At 38.7% G+C, this 17026-nt stretch overlaps 1 pseudogene; it reads left to right on the plus strand.

Moving 5' to 3' along the window:
- Positions 1-225: 225 nt before the first annotated feature.
- The window catches only part of LOC102005429, a 148533-nt pseudogene continuing 131732 nt past the window's right edge, over positions 226-17026 (plus strand).

Genomic DNA, 17026 nt, shown 5'->3' on the forward strand with positions numbered 1-17026 from the left:
TATTCCAAGCCTGACTTTGTAAAGTAAATTCATTTTGATAAATGGTAATCAGGGCTGGGGATTTAGCTCAGCGGCAAAAGCGCCTGCCTGACAAGCGCAAGGTCGTGAGTTCGGTTCCCGGTACTGGAGAAAAACCAAAACAAAAAAAAAAATGGTAATCTGACCTCTAGATGTCCTTCTCTCATGTGCATACTGTGCTTTTTCGACTGTTCTGAATGGTACAGAATGTGTAAGACTATTAGTCCAAAATCTGCTTTCTTAAATTTTTACTACCTGAGCTAGGGCTAGAGTTCATCCCTCTTGAAGCACAAAGTTCTATTCCAAATGCTAGTCCTTCAAACCATTGAAGACATTAATATTGAACCTGATACAACACTTACTTGTCAGGCAACCTTAGTTCTTCTGCTCCTGAATTTTCTAGACTCTGCTGTCCTCTACACCTCTACATATTCACCTTTACATATAATTGACATGTCAATATTATCTCAAAATATGGCCTTAGAACTAAATTAGAAGATTAAGTCAGGCCTAGTCACAGAACAGAGATTATCATCCCTCTTAGTATGTATACTATACTTCTGATACAATCCTAAAAATATAATTGCTACCCAGAACTTCTTTACATTAACTCAGTGAGCTTGCAGAAAATACAACCCCCTTTTCAAAGAAGTTACTAGCTAGTGAAATCTCTGTAATCCTAAATTTAGGCAATGCTTATGCTTATTTGATTTCATGTGGTCTAGCTACTAGGTTTACATGTAACTACATTTAGCTTCCACCATGCTAAATTTACTGCTTTATCATTTCAATGCATTGAGATAATTTTGGAACTTGTGTCTGTAATAGGTTCTCATGTTTTTTTTTTTTTTTTTGAGACAGGGTCTTGCTGTGCAATTCAGGCTGGCCTTGAACTCATGACGTAGCCTAGGCTGGCCTCAAACTCAAGGCAGTCCTGCTTCAGCCTCCTAAGTGGTATGATTACAGGCCACGCCACCATGCCCACCCAGTAAGTTCTAATGTGAATTCAAAAAGAATAACCTTTATAACTGGTTTCATTTTGAGAAACAAATACCATTTTTCTGGTTTTTAAAAAATGTACATCATTATTATATTCTGCTCACAGTATGTTGCCATCTGTCATACTCGATTTAACTTGGGAAATCTTTTTAAACACTGCTTAGAGACCTTGGGGATTAGACTCTTCTGAAAGCTCAACATTTACTTCTGAAAGTAGAGTCAATTCCTCCATGTGTAAACAACCTGCCATTATAGCCAAAACATATAAAAGGAGAGGGAGGAAGTAGCACTCATAAAATCAGAATCAGTTTCTTTTTACAATGCAAATAAATGTGTCACCCAAATAACTAATGTGCAAATGAAGGATTTCAGATTGTGGAGTTGGAACTAGTTAGTTTGAATTCCAGATGTCTCCCTCTCAGTGGGTCACACTAGGTCACTTGATTATCATCTTCATGATACTTCATCTAAGAAATCTGGCCCTGGATGCTGGTGTAGCCAGGATAGTGGAGAGGATTATGTGAGAGAGTAGATGTAGGAGAGCCTGGCCAAAACTACTCAGTGCATGTTGTAGTGAAATGACCATACTTCATCTGCCCACATGTGTGATTCCTTTGTCACTTCTGTGAAGCCTTGCGATTCCTGTGTCTTTGATATTTAAATTCTATCTACTATGTTGAATTTTCTTTCTAAACATGTTCTGTAAAAGCCTCTTTTATTACTCCTTTGGGGTAGGCTGCATATAGTCTGTTTGGGGGAGAAAGGGTGACACTCTGTAAGTGCAGATACTGGTGTGAGTGCATTTTCAGCCTACAGCGAGGTAACATACGAGGAACTGATGAGTGAAAGCCGAGGATGATCTGGTCCAAAGGAACGGCTATTTAGCAGAGGGAATCCTGGTGGGCTCGGGGTTGAGAATCACCCAAGCTACTTCTTATCTTCCCAGTACACTTCAGAAAGGCGCCTTCAGAAGAGAAGTAAGTAGAAGTTTGCTCAGGTCAGTGTTGTTTGAAAAATGTGTTTGTTTTGGTCTGTTGCGATTTACTTGTAATTTCAACAGCCTTCAGCAGATTGAGAACGGCAGAAAGAGGGGCCTTAGTCACTGCGCTAAGCTTGAGCAGTTATCCATCGACCTCCCACTTGGGAATGTGCAGTTGTGAAGCTGTGTGCCTTGTACTCATACGTCTCGGCAATCTCTTTCCGAGGGAAATCAATGCAGCATGTGGGTAAGTTGGAAGGCCCTGAAATCAATCAAGGGGACGTAGGGTTAAACATTCCCTTACCTCTGAGCTTTCATTTATCACCTGCAAAATGGGAATAATCATGGTACCCACCTTTGAGATTGGTTGTAAAGATAAGTGATAGTACAGTGTCTGGTACTAAGTATATACCCAGTAAGTGTTGTCATCACTGTTATTATTTTGCATAATTCTCTCTGCTGCAACTTAGTTTTCTCGAATAAAATATATGAGCCACAATTATCCTTTTGTTAAAAATCTCACTAATTATTACTCCTCCTATGAGAAAATGACGTCCAAAAATAAATTAATGAATGTATTTAATTAAGGAGACCCAATTGGCAGCAATGTGTGTGTGAGTTGGGTGGGACTGGCGAGAGGCAGAAGATAGAATTCTGCGGGTATTCTCTTGTTTTTGTTTATTTTGGAACAGGTGAGGGGATAGAGGAATGAATGCAAGAGTTATGGGGTGGACAAAACAGGGATGACTGTTGGAACGGAGGGATCCAAACTGAATGCAAGATCCTAGGGAAGATAGAGCGGCTAATAGGAGATGCAGATCACTAGAAGTGGAGCAGTTTCACACTTAAATCACATTTCACATTGAATGGATTGAATTCAACAGTCAGTGCACACACTTTACCTGAATCCTGAAGCTGTGTGTGTGCAGTGCTTTCCACTAGGAAGAGTGTGGAGAAGGAATTGCAGGAAGCATCAGACTTAACCTTGGAGGAGCCCTACGTCTGGGGCTGCTGAGGATATTGATGGATATTGATTTGCCAAAGAAATGAGAAGATCCCAGAGGGTGATGCATTGGTCTGTCTGAGGGAAGCTCATTCAAAAGGAAGAGCATCAGATACTACAGAGATATAAATGGGCTTATGGGCTATGAAGGGACAAATAATAACATTCAAAGTAAACCATTGGCATTATTTTTCTTACAGAGTTGAGGCTTATATGTTATGTCACGGGCTGTGGCTTTCAGATGTGAAGATGAAAGTGGACACCACTGATCTGGTAATGGGTCCTTTGTGGCATGTGGCATCGGCAACCCCTTCTACAAGTATCTGCATGTGACAGAGAGAGGGAGAAAGAGTCCAGTAATGACACTGGCAAAGACACAACTGCACTGAGACGTACGTAGACACATAGAAGGCTGTTTACGGGAGTGGCAGAGCTTTCCTAAGGCTCTGTGTGACCCAGTTCAATCACTTCTCCATTTGGTCAATGAAAAACCTAAAAACAGGGATCAGACTGAAATTGTGAATTCTCCTTGTTCAGGCTCTTCAAATGTATTCCCCATCCTGTGGTGATGGCAGGGAGGTATATAATTTTTAATAGAATGTTTACAATTCACATTCATCACAGTGTTCCTCTTACCTTTAGTATCAGTATCCTGTTAAGGAAAAGGAAGTTCAGAAAACAGGATCTGAATTAGGAAGAGTTGATGAACAGAAATCTTTCAATAAGATTTTACCTCACTTTTGGTTTTGATGCAATAAATAATTAAACCCAAACGACAAATCATAGTAACATGTAGATTTATAACTTATGAGAATGTTTTCAAATACATTGCCTCATTCATTCCTTGCAGCAAATCTGTGAGGCACTGTCATAGTAACAAACCCTTCACAGCACAAATCGAATGTCTCACCGTGTTCCTACCAGTTTACATACATTGATCCATGCACTCCTCACAACGGTGCTTGAGGAGCTGATACTATTACAGCATCCCCCTTCTGAAATGGAGAAACTTTAGGCAGAAAATTCTAATAGCTTGTCTGACTTCACTCAGCTAATGAGAGGGGGAATAAGGACTAGGGTCTGGGCAGTCTGGCTTCAGAGTCTGTGCTGCATCATTTTGCTCTGTGGCCTCTGCAGTAATCCCATTGTTTCCTCATGGCTGTCAGTGTAAATGACAGAAAGAAACTAGAGACAGCATCTGCTTGGAGAACGTGGCTTTGGGACATAACGGGCGCACGTTTCCTGCTCACATTAGCATCTCCTTTGTGCAGATGTGAGAACGTGAAGCTTGGAGAAGTTCATGCATTACTTGAGTTGCCACATTATTTGTTAGTCACATAAACTCTAGTGAAATTTGAACGAAAAAAAAATACATGCTAACTGCACCTAGAAGGATTGTGATTTGCTCACCCACCTGAGAACCACTGCTACGCTTCTGAGTGAAGTGAGCAGTTTAACACCTGGCTCCCATTTTCTATAATCTTTTGGTGAAAATACTGAAAGATGAGTGCCCATATGTCTGCCCTGTTGGGAGGAGGTCACTCTGTGTACATTCCCCGTCCGCTTGCTGATCCGATTTAACAATAAATCATGGAAGATGTTTTGGTCATTAGAGAGATGACTGTGGCATTATGTTTTAATATGGGATTCTTTAATCTATTTAGAATGCACGTTGGGGTCTTTGTAAAGAGAGTTCTAATGAGGTCTTCTTTCCCAATACCCAAATTAGTCACCTTAATTACAACTACTGCTGTCATACTGCCTTTCAAGTTCTAGGGCAGTACCGCAGTGAGCTGTTTGTTACTGCAAGCTTGTTCCACTTGTAGTCCATGAAGGGGTCTTGCTTCCTGATTCCTGCTTGCTTCACTTCCTCGTTGTCTTGCATGGTGAATTCTGAATTTCTCCAGAAGTGGTTCCATTAGGACTCCAGAAACATTATTTTTGCAAGTGAAAATTGATTGAAGAAAAGCAGGTGGGTGTGGTAGAACACTCCTGTAATGCCGGCACTTGGAAGGCTAAGGCAGGGAGATTGCTATGAGTTGGAAGCCGGCCTAGGCTACATAGTGAGTTCAAGGCCAGCCTGGACAATATAGTGAGACCATGTCTCAAAAAAAAAAAAAAAAGAAAGAAAGAAAGAAAACAAAAGCATCTTTTTAGTTTTCAGTTTGTTTTAGGAAAACTCCTAGAATAAATATCCACTTAATGAGTCTCTTCTCCCAGTGCATAGTAGATTTTAATCTTTTATATCATTTATAAAGAAATGGCATGGAAGAGCTCATCCCAGGCATTTTAGATTTTATCTCTGTCACAGTTACCTTCTTTTTTTCCCCACTCTGTTTTCTGATGGATTTTCTTTCTGGTCTATAAGTAAAATACTAATTTTTATATAGCTTTTATATATATTGCCCTGAGCAAATGTCTTTATAACATTTACTTCGCTTACACACGATGCGTTTTGCTAAATATTAAAGCTTTTCCAGTTTGCTCACTATTGTATTTCAGGGCCCACAACAGACAACGCATCCGACTATTTGGTACCTTGCAACATGAAGGGCACATTGCCGAGTGCTGGTCGTTGCGGTACAGAGGACGCAGGCCCTTGCTCTGGGGACCTTCCCTCAGAGCACTAGCCTCTGCTGTTCACCTGGGTTGGCATCGGGACCTTCAGGTACAGAGTTCAGTATGGCTTTGCTGCTACTGGCCTAGGTTTGCCCTCTCAGATATGTGAGGCCAGACCCTTAAGAAGAGCGCTTGACAGTGTAACCAGAGGGGCTAACCCCAGCTGGTCGTCACCCTGATAACTCTGGAGACTCCAGGTAAGAAGTGAGACTTGGTGTTAACGTGACAGCCATTCACAACTCCATGCTGACTTACAGTTTCCTGGTTTCATTTGATCTGTGCTGTCGCTCACTGACTTAGAAGTAGCGACGCAGTCATGTTGGTACTCGACTGCTTTGAAACTCATCCGTCTGGTACTGCATGCATGGTGATGGAAAATGTTGTCCTGGTAGTTGTTGTTTGTTTGGTACTCAGCACTCAAACTAGAACTTGTCCCTGGTGTTGATCACCTTGTGACTTGACACTGTTTTCCCACCACAACAGTTCGTACTCCTCGTACCTCTTGGAACCAATTAGCAGCCAGTACCTTGGAACCACGGACTGCATCTGCTTCAGAGGGCTGTGGGAAGATGAAACACGGAAGTCCCCATACCACCAGTGACCTAGGGCTGGGTCCTCCTCCAGCGGGGCTAACGCCTGTGTCTCTGCATCGTTGCATCGGCTTGGCCTCAGTGCTGAGCTGCACGGCTGCACTTTGCTTGCTAAAGACAAACATCCTTTCTTCACTTACAACTACTTGTTCTTCATCTCTGTCAAAGTTTTGATTTATTTTATATCGTAAAAGGGAATTATTGAAATTCTCCTGCAGCTTCTGCGGGGCTTCAGCATTGCCCTCAGCCTCAGGGCCCCATCGCTGCCCCAGTTGGAAGGGAGTTCAGGGCTCATGGGGCTAAGGAGTCTAGCCTTAAAATGCAGCTAGTGTGGGGTGTGGTCACTCTTGTTCATGACTTTCACTTTTTGTGATTTTTATCAGAAAAGGTACCTAGTACGTACCACACTTTATCAAGTTTAGGGGAAATCCAAATCACTAAAGATATTTTAAAATGCAATGCAACCACCATAGAATGTCCATTGAATTTAGGGCTGAAAAATCCCTCATATCAAACGTTCCTTCTGAGCAGCGTGAGTGCAGATCTGTGTTCATGTTTCCTTTCATGTGCCCGAGGCCGTCTTTGTGATTTCTCCTTATAGAGTTAGAACGGCTCTTGTTTATTCTTGTACATTTAACATTGTTCTTTCATGAATCCTCTCTTCCATCTGTAGCTGTCTAATTAGTTTCTACCTACCTGGCTCAGCTCTCTTAGAAGTCATGGTTTTAATTTACCATCTTGAGATTTATACTTAGATACAATATCTTCCTTGTGTCTGTCTAGCATCATTAAAATCAGGGGAATACTGAACATTTAATGGTTAAAGGGTGAATAAAACGCCCACCCCCTCCTCATGGTCTTCCTACACGTGGGCGGTCAGTGTGTGTCAGGGAGCCCCTTTTCCTGGGCCCGCTCGCCCTCTGCAATGAAACCCCAGTGCCTTCGGCAGCTTTCGTTCTAGTGGATGCCACCTGCTTGCAGCAACCTTGAGGCCCAGCTAGCAGAGAAGGTTTTTCCCGGCGCCCCCGGTGTGCATTTTCAGAAGCAGAGGAGTATGCTGTGGGGCTTGGGGCTGTAGCACTGAATCCTGCCCTGGTCAGGTAACCCCCTCGCGTGCTGGTTAATCTGCAGTTCGTCAAAGCATTGTCAGGTGGATTCGCTGGTGACCTGTATGACCACTTGGCGAGGGATATAGGTCAGCTTTGTCATTTGCTGTTTGAGCCCCTGTGAAGACATCAAGACGGAATCCTCCTGTGACCGTGCCACGGTGCCCACCTGGAAACCCGCTCCTCACACCCTCGGGAAGCAGAAATCACTTCTTCCCATGTGAGAAGTGAAGTTGGAGGAGTCCCGGGAAGTAAAGCAAATGAAAGCGAAACCTAGCCCTGCAGGTTTAGGATTGAAATGTTTGGTTTAGAGAAGCTGTGCCCACTCAGATGACTTGTGGGAAATGCAAAGTGATTTGTGGAGAGCTGGAGGCTCTCTGGAGCCCCCACCTTCCTTGTCTTCCCCACCCAGGGCCAGCACATCCGTTAGTGACAGCCTTGAAACACCTGAGACAATGATGAGAGAAATAGAGGCGAAGACCACTCAGGCCGACGATGGTACCTCTCTCTCTACAGCACACAGTAACATATAAAGACCATTTCCTTTTGAAAGCAGTGAGCAGTCTATGCATTTTGATTTTCTCCCTTAAAATATGCCACACAGGTCTTTCTAGATCAATAGATTTATCTTGTAACGCATTTCAAAATTCAATGTTTTAACTCATGCAAAATGTATTCAGTGTAAATGGCGAAGAACTGATTTAACACTTTAATTTTTCTACAAACACCTTATTTTCCTAACAGCATTTTATCTTCTTGTTTCAATTCTGTCCGTCGTTGAGACAAAAACTAGTCAGCTTTAATTTGTTTCTTTTATAATTTCATTTTAGTATCTACCATGAGAAACTGCTCTCCTGACTCTTTAATTTTGTTTTTAATATGAATTCCTTAGAGCTGAGCTGACCTGATGTGACTCTTTAAATGTGAATTTATTTGCAACCAAACGCAATGTGGTCCCATCTCAACTGAGCAGCAGTCCTGTGTGGGGAGTGGCTGCCACATTGGGCAGGGCTGGTGGGAAACATTTCTGTCCTTGAAGAAATCCCTGTTCGATGCTGCTACTTGCACAGTGTCATACACTTTGAATTTTTTTTTTTTTTTTTGGCCTTTTGAGACAGGGTCTCCCTATGCAGTTCAGGCTGGCCTTGAGCTCAGTTTGTGTTCCAGGCTGGTCTTGAACTTGCAATGATCCTCCTGCCTCAGCCTCCCAAGGGCTATTACAGGCATAAGCCACCTGCTTTGGAATTTTTAAGGCAATTGTCTTAAACCTCCCTTAGGATAAAAATCCTTACATCTGGAGAAACAAGGTCTTCTTGTTCAGAAATACGGACACAGCCATTGGTTCTAGATTTGTTATTTCCCTCAATGTGCTTTATGGGTTTATCTACACAGGTTCTGCACAGTTGCTGCTGCTGTTCCAAGAGAGGTATTCCCAGTTGTTTGGAGATGAGAGTGTTCCAGACTTTGAGGAACCGGGGGCCTTGGTAGCAGCGCACAAGTGAGTTGATCTTTACTTTATTCTGTGCTTTGTTGGTGTCTCACTGACAGAAGCGCTGCTTGCCCCTCCTCCCTGGAGAAATGCAGCCCAGGCACCAGCAGAGAAGGGGGCCACTCTGACCGCCCCACTTCCTCCTCGCGGTGGAGCAGCTCCCCAGCTCTGGCAGGGCTTGGCCGGCAGCCTGATGGTGGGGGTGCGGGTGGATAGCACTGGACTTGTTACTGATCAGTGCTACAGAGGAAACTCACTATTATTTTGAAATATTTGGATTATTATTTGTCCACCTTACTGATATATACCACTTGTCGAAACTTGGTAGTCAGTTCTCTTGGCATTTGGGATTTGTTAGTAATAACATTTTGGGAGTGCATATGTTGGAAAACCTAGCCAGTGTTCCTTTTTTTAAAAAAAATTATTAGTACCTGTACATGTTTGTAGTACATGATTACATGCATCCTGGGGAGTTGGTACACATACATGGTATATCTTAATTCTTTTTATTTTCCCTTGCCCTACCCCCTGCTCCTCCCTTTCCAACTCTTTATTGTCATCTCATTTGCATAAGATCTCTCTGTCTCTGTTACCTATTATCTATCTTTTATTTTGCTCTTTATTCATACTTTGAGTTTTTTATATAAGAGAAACCATGTGACATTGAAGCTTGTGTGTCAGATTTATTTCACTTAACATTATGGTCTGAAGGTGCATCTATTTTCCTACAAATCACTTGAACTTCAGTCCTTTCAGTTTTTGCCCATGTAGTATATGGTATTCGTAGTAGATTTGTCATAAATGGCTGTTAACAGATTGAGATAATCTTTCTATACATATTTTCTTCAAGGATTTTTATCATGAATGGATGTTGGATTTTGTCAAAGGCTTTTTCTGCATCTATTAAGATGATCATGTGATTTTTGTCTTTGCTTCTGTTCATGTGATATATTAGATTTATTGATTTACATGCATTGAACCATCCTTATATCCCTGGGACGAAGCCGCCTTGTTCGTGATGTATGATATGATTATTTGTTAGATTCTTTTTGCCAGCATTTTGTTGAGGATCTTTGTACCTATGTTCATTAAAGAGATTGGAGTGTACTTCTCTTTTTTAGTTCAATCAGTGTCTAGTTTTTAAGTCAAGGAGATGCTATCTTCCAGGAATGTGTTTGGCAGTGCTTCTTTCACTTTCATTAGATTTTGAGGAATATTGGCTTTAGATCTTCCCTGAAGTTCTTGTAGAATTCAGTGGAGAAGTCATCAGGTCCTGCAGTTTTCTTAGTTGGTGTGCTTTTTTTCTTACTCTTTGAATATTATTGCCTGTTATTGGATTGAGAGGTTTTACATATTCTTGGTTCAATTTTAGTAACTCACGTATCTAGAAATCTATTCATTTCTCGTGATTCTCCTATTTATTGGAGTATTGTACAGATTTTTGAAGTACTAATTGATCAGGATTTAGACAGTGTTGTGATTTTATGATTTTCCTTAGTAATTGCATGTATATGGGTATTTTATTTTTGATATTGGTCTTTTTTTGATATTGGTCTTTTCTCTCCTTTTTCTTGATAAGATTGGCTAAGAGTTTGTTTTGTTTATTCATTCAAAAAAAAACCCCAGCTCTTTGATTCATTGATTCTTTGTATTGATTTTTTAGTTCCAATTTATTTAATTTTTGTCCTGATCTTTAAAATTTCCTTCATTGTTCTAACTTCGAATTTAGATTTTTCTTCTTTCTCTAGGACCTTGAGGTGTAGCATCTACTTATCTATTTGCGCTTGCTCTGCTTTTCTGATATTAGTATATGCAGCTTAATTGTCCCTCCTTAAACTGCTTTCATTTTATTCGATGGGTCCCAGTATGTTATGTTGGCATTACTGTTTGATTCTAGGAATTATCTAATTTCTTCCTTGATTTCTTTTCTGACCTATTGATTGCTCAAGAGTATATTATTTAGTTTCCATGTGTTTGGATAATTTTTGTGGTTTCTTTTACCATTGATTTCTAGTTTTATTGCCCTATGACTTGATAATATGCATAGGACAATTTCAGATTTTTGGATTCATTTAGGCATGCTCTTTTGACCAGTATATGGTTTCTTTTGACCAGTATGTGGTTTCTTCTGGAGAATGTTCTGTTTGCCACTGAAGAGAGTGTGTATTCTGTTGTTAGGTACAATACTGCACGTATCTGTTAAGTTCATTTGCTGGAAGGATTTGTTCACCTCTGATATTTGTTTATTTTTTGGTCTGCTTTGTCTGTTTGTGTTAGTAGGGCATCAAGGTCCCCCAGTATAATTGTTCTGATGTGTATCTGATCTTTTATATTTGTTTGTTTTGAAGAAGGGTGCTTCAGTATTTGCTGCATATATATTAATATTGTTATCTCTTCTTGTTGAATTGTTCCCTTAACTAAGATATAGTGACTTTCTTTGCTTTTTCTGGTCAGTTTTGGTTGAAGTCCACTTTTTCTAAAAATAAGACAGCTACTCCTATTTGTTTTCAGGTTTTCATTGTGTGAATATTGCTTTCCTTTCTTTGATTTTTTTTTTTTTAGTCTATGAATTTCTTTTTGGAATAAGTGTGTTTCTTGTATACAGCATAGGATTTTATCTTGAAAGTTTTTTTTTTTTTTTTTTTTTTTTTGGTTTTTCTCCGGTACCAGGAACTGAACTCATGACCTTGCGCTTGCCAGACAAGCACTTTTGCCACTGAGCTAAATCCCCAGCCCAAAAGTTTTTTTTTTTGTTTGTTTGTTTTCTCCGGTGCCGGGAACCGATCTCACGACCTTGCGCTTGCCAGGCAGGCGCTTTTGCCGCTGAGCTAAATCCCCAGCTCAGGGTTTTATCTTTATGATCCATTCTCTTAGTCTGTGTCTTTTTCTTAGGGAGTTGAGTGTATTTACATTGAAGGTTATTACTGGAAGGTATTGGCTCATTCCTGTCATTGTATTATTTTCGTGTTGCTGATTTCTGTTTTTCTTCCTCTGTGCCTCATTGTTGAACCTACCATCTATTTTTATTCCACTAGACTCTTTGGTATTGCTGACTTCATATTTAAGATATCTTTGAGAATTGTTTACCATGTTAGTTTGGTGATTATGAATTTATTCTTTTTTTTTTTTTTTGAGACGGGGTCTTGCTATGCAGTTCAGGCTGGCCTTGAGCTTACTTTGTAGCCCAGGCTGGCTTCGAACCACACTCCTCCTGCCTCAGCCTCCCAAGTGCTGGCATTACAGGCGTGTGCCACCACGCCTGGCGATTATGAATTTATTAAGGTGTTCTTCGTCATGGAAAGATCTTATTTTTCTGTCAGTTTTGAAAGATAGTTTTGCAGGATTTATCAGTGTGGTTTGGAGATTATTTTCTTTGAGCCCTTGAAGCACTGCATCCCAAGGTCTCCTGGCCTTTTATCATTTGTGTTGAGAAGTCTGCTGTAATTCTAATCAATTTACCTTTGTAAGTGATTTGTTGTTTTTCTCTAACATGTTTTAAGATTGTGTCCTTATGTTGGATTGCTGGGATTTTGACTATGTTGTATCATGGTGAAAGAAAACCTGAAGTATTTCTCAGTAATTTCTTCTACCAGTTCTTAGATGGGAATTTAATAACAATTGTGTATGAGGGGATGTGTAGTGAGCGAAACTGAGCATTACAGGAATTTGTTCTGAGGGACCCTTCCTGGTAGTCAGTGTTAATGATCAGCGGTAATGTTTGACAATTACGATTTTAAAATTAGCACTTCTCATCACCACTCAGAAACCAGAGCAAAGTGACCTTTTCAGGATACTACAGAATGTGAGTGTTTTTTTTAATAATACAGATACTTTTGTCTCATGAGAAATAGCAAATATAAGATGCAAACATAACACACAGCTTTTGCACTCCTATATCCTGTTAATAATATAAACTCCATGGTAACTTAATATTGCAATCCATTTTCTGTATTTAAATACACACTTTGTCCCTGTAAGAGAAGCTAATGTGTGTATTTCTGTGTGTGTCTTGTGCATGTCATTTGGCAAAATGTAGCCTGAGATTCTGAATTGTGTATAATATGGTGAATAGGTAGAAAATGCAAGAAGATTATAACTCTTCTAGCTGAGATGCATTTCCTGTTTTCAAATTCAACTCTGTAATGTGGTATAAATGGTATAATGATATAAACTGAGGGCATAACATTTTCAGTGCTGTATATATATTTTTCCCTATATCACAACAGCTTGCACTCTCTTGGGGAAAGGGCTCTGTGAATGATTTGGGCAATAACCCCCTGTGTTAAATATTAAGCTGTTGACAATAGCATTAAAGATCTGGTGTCACAAATGTTCTCATTACTTGAAGGATTTTTGGAATCATGTAACTCATTGATACTTAGATGTTAACTGTAACATCTCAAAATGTCTTCAGTGTAGCATCTACAGTCCCAGTGTACTGTGGGGATGAGGGAATTTAGGCAAAACCGTAATCATTACAAAATAGATACTGCTCCTTTCCTGATACTGGTCCATGTCATATATTTTACCTTCTTTAAGAGAACTATATTATATTCTTTGTAAATATCTAGCTATATGATTAAAACATTCTTGGCAATTTTTCTTTTTATATTGATCATATTTTTATTCTTTTTTTGGGGGGGTCTTTTTGAGACAGGGTCTTGCTATGCAGTACAGGCTGGCCTTGAGCTCACTTTGTAGCCCAGGCCGGCCTTGAACATGGCAATGATCCTCCTGCCTCAGCCTCCAGAGTGCTGGGATTACAGGCTTGTGCCACCACGCCTGGCCATGTTTTTATTCTTATTGTCCTTGCTTACTGTTACTGTAACATAACTAGTTTTTCAAACCGAACTGATTTTTGTATGAATTCTTATATGAAAAGTTTCCCACTACTGTTAAAACTTTATGAATTTCATTTACATTATACCTTATATCAATTTTTAACTAGTTGAGAATGAATTGGTAATGGGTTTGGGTATATAAGGGATCTAATTTTACGATGACAAAATTGCTTTGGGTTGTATGTTGTTTTCCAGTTTCCAAAACTACCTTGTCTCCCAGCTATGTAATCATTCATCAGGTGATGCGTATTACTATTTTCTCACAACTGATAATGCTACGACTATGACAACAGTTACGTGAGTGTTGCTGGGATGAAGTTGAAATTCTATCTTTAAAATGTTGGAAAATCCTTGGACTTTATAGGCTAAAGTATTTGCTAATATTCCATTCCAAGTGATCTTTTACTAAAATCATGTTCTGTTTTTTTTTTTTTTTTTTTTTTTTTTTTTTTTTTTTTTTTTTGGTTTTTCTCCAGTACCAGGAACCGAACTCACGACCTTGTGCTTGCCAGGCAGGCGCTTTGCTGCTGAGCTAAATCCCCAGCCCCTCATGTTCTGTTTTGTTCTTCTATTTATTTATACTTTTAGATTTCTCACATAAGAGAAACAGTGTGATATTTAAGCTTGCTTGTCTGATTTACTTCGTTAAAGAACAAAATTAAAGAGAGATGATGGGAAACAGGGAGAGAGATCTCTTCCCCATTAGAGGGACAAGAGATGGCAGGGAGTTTTAAGGAAAACTTCTAATTCTCAGCAAAGCTAGTGAAAGGGGATAATATAATAATTATTTTTTCTAAATAATGCCCTATATATTTCATTGTTTGCTGCTACCTGGAACTTAACACAGTATTATCTATGTGCTACCTAGCCCCCAGACAGCTGTGAGGGTTTTAATATTCGACACAGGCAATGGAATGGTAAGGATTAGTTCTCATTTAGAAGCAGGACTTTGGCCAGCTTTATGTTGTGTAGGTGTATACGGTAAATCTGAATGGGAAAATCTGTGCCATTAACATTCATGCCTTTAGTGGAAAAGGCTGCGGTAACTGCAGGCAAGCATTTATGCGTGCTGTCTTTCTAGGTTACAAAATTATTTAACCCTTTCTTTGAAACTCATAAAAATCATCTGATATAAATTAAATGTATATAATGTCTTAGATATTTAGAGTCCATAAATAAGTTTATATAATGTTTCTAGATGATTAGAATCCAGAAATGCAGTCTAAACATTTATCTGAAAGTTTGATATGCATTGTTTATGTTAATGTTGGTTATGATTCTTTACATTAACATAAAAAATGCTAATGATTTAAAATAAAGAAACACTGGTGATGGTGGAGTATAGTGACAAAATGAATGTTACAGTTGTTTTTTATTGCTTTGAATTGTTTTCAGTAATTTTTTAAAAGTGATAGATGTAGTACAGTCTCATTAACTAGCAAAACTGGGCAGTATATATAGAAACTTTCTATTTCATGCAACTTCTTTAACTGATGTGATGGTGTATTAATATTTGAAGACTTTTCATATGTTTGAAGGATAGTTTCCTTTGGTATGAAAGGAACTAAGACATGTGGGCATACACGTGGTTTTCCTAGAATGGGATCATGGTGTACACATTCTGTTTTCTGGTTCATTCACAAATATAAACCCACATATACCAATCCCCGTTTTATAATGTATTCGAGTGCTGAAATTCAGCACTTTCCTACTTGTGGGATACATTTGGTTTTGTAGTATCAGATGCATGCACAAATTTTTTAAATATTTATTGTATACCGAACAGATTCTTAGTTCTGTTTTAGTCATACCTGTATGTGTTGTTTAAGCCATCATCACAGTTTAGTAATGGATATAAGTTTTGGTAGTCCTGTTTAAAAATGAGAGACAAAGTATGTGCTTTAAATAGCTTTACATTTCTTGTATAGTTAAAACTATATTTCTTAGTTTATATTAATACCACTTAAGTTTCCTTTAAAAGTATTTTTAATATAGATGTATTTATATTTACAGTTGGATTCTCTGAGTTTTAAAAATGTGTTCTTTTTTAATAGGTTTGAGATACAATTAATGTACAGTAAAAACACACATGATGTTTGACAAACACATCTACCCTTATATCATCGTTATCACCAGGTAATAAACATTATCTGTATAAATTTCCTTGTATGCATGTTTCTGTGTGTGTGTGTGTGTGTGTTTGTGTGGCTGTATGTGTTTGGTAGTAGGAGATAAATGGGTAGTTGTTGCTTGCTAAGTATAATGTTTCAGTTACCCGAAATGAATTCTAGACATCTGTTGTTCAACATTGTGACTACTGCTAACACTACAGTATTGTATATTTGAAATTTATCTGGAGGATGGGACTTTTTTTATTAAGAGTTCTTACATTTCCTTTAATATGATACTGAGTTCTATCTAGTTCTAGGAGGCAACTGTGGGAATTTGTGAAACATAACAATCTTGGAAAGATTCCATTTACTTAATCCTTGAAGTGAGCACTTGACCAGTCATAAAACCCAGCTATTTTCAGCTAGGCAAACAAGCTGCTTTCCTCAGGACAGTTTGCATGTTATATAATACATTTATTCCTCACAGTTATTTTCCTTCTGCTTTAAATGAAATCATATTTTTAGTGTTTTTATGGACTTTATGATTGTTGGTGGTAAACAGGAAAATTACGAATTTCATCTTACAAGGATTCATTTGTGTGCTATGAACAACTTCCTACCAAGTTGAGATTTGACTTTCAGCTCATTAAAAATGCCCTTGGTATCTTTCTGAAGTACTATTACCCAGAGATACATTAGTATGAAAAACAGATTAAGAGAGGTATGAAATAAGCAGGATTCCTGACAGAATTTACATTTATTTTGATACACAGGTCAAATGGAAATAATGTGGGGACCTTATGCATATTGTTTGCTGATGTGTAAATTGGGCTTTGTGGAATGTTCTGGGTTTACCAAGGTTTCACAACCATAGAGAAATTGTTATACTGTTTTGTAGGTTATAATAATATTTTTACATTAACTACTAAAATGAAATGATCTACAATGAGAAATTAGTAAATAATTGTTTTTCCACGCCATCCTGTTTTAAAACAGTGATAAATAGCTCATGGATGTCTTGCAACAATATCTGTCACAAAAATATTGAAAGATGTCAATGTCCATGTTAAATTGCAAAACCAGTGGTGTAGGGTTAGTTTATAGCAAAACATCAAGGGCTTTTACATTTTAAATAATTTCTAAATTAGAAATTGCTTTAGCATTGAGAATTAGTTTTGATAACTGAAGTTGTTTTAGGTGACTCAGGTTGCTCCATTCAAACCTCATAATAAGTCTGTGATATAAAATTAATAATGATTTTATATTGTATA

This window comes from Chinchilla lanigera, unplaced genomic scaffold (genome assembly GCF_000276665.1).
Source record: "Chinchilla lanigera isolate Chin_1 unplaced genomic scaffold, ChiLan1.0 scaffold00184, whole genome shotgun sequence".
NCBI lineage: Eukaryota > Metazoa > Chordata > Mammalia > Rodentia > Chinchillidae > Chinchilla > Chinchilla lanigera.